Consider the following 518-nt stretch of genomic DNA (forward strand, 5'->3'; position numbering starts at 1 on the left):
GAGGGATAGACATAGAAAGATTGCATTCATCTGGGGGATATAAAGTAACAAAGTATGAGATTAATACCCAAGAATAGCTGAGATCAGCACCAGGAGGATTACTCCATAACTTAGAGGCCAGCCGGGTATCCTAGAGGAAAGGGCTATTCAGATAGAGAAGGGAGCACCAAATAAAGGATGTTTGGAGGATCCTCCCAGGAGGGGAGATGCATGTCGAAAGTAGACTATGGACTGAACATGTTTGCCACTCAATGCCTCTTTTGCAGACCACAACACCCAAAAGGAGAGAGAGAACACAGGGGATTGCCCTGCCACAGAGACGGGGGGATGGGGGGATGGGGGTGGGAGGGATATTATCCATGGTGGTGGAAAATGGGCACTGGTGGAGGGATGGGTATCTGATCATTGTATAATTGAAACCAAAGCACAAAAAATTGTAAATCTACAACTTTAAAAAAAATAAAATAAAATAAAGGGGAAAAAAAAATTGGTAAATCTACAACTGTACCTCATGGTGT

Source organism: Sorex fumeus, unplaced genomic scaffold (assembly GCF_029834395.1).
Source record: "Sorex fumeus unplaced genomic scaffold, SorFum_2.1 ptg000075l, whole genome shotgun sequence".
NCBI classification, from domain to species: Eukaryota; Metazoa; Chordata; class Mammalia; order Eulipotyphla; family Soricidae; genus Sorex; species Sorex fumeus.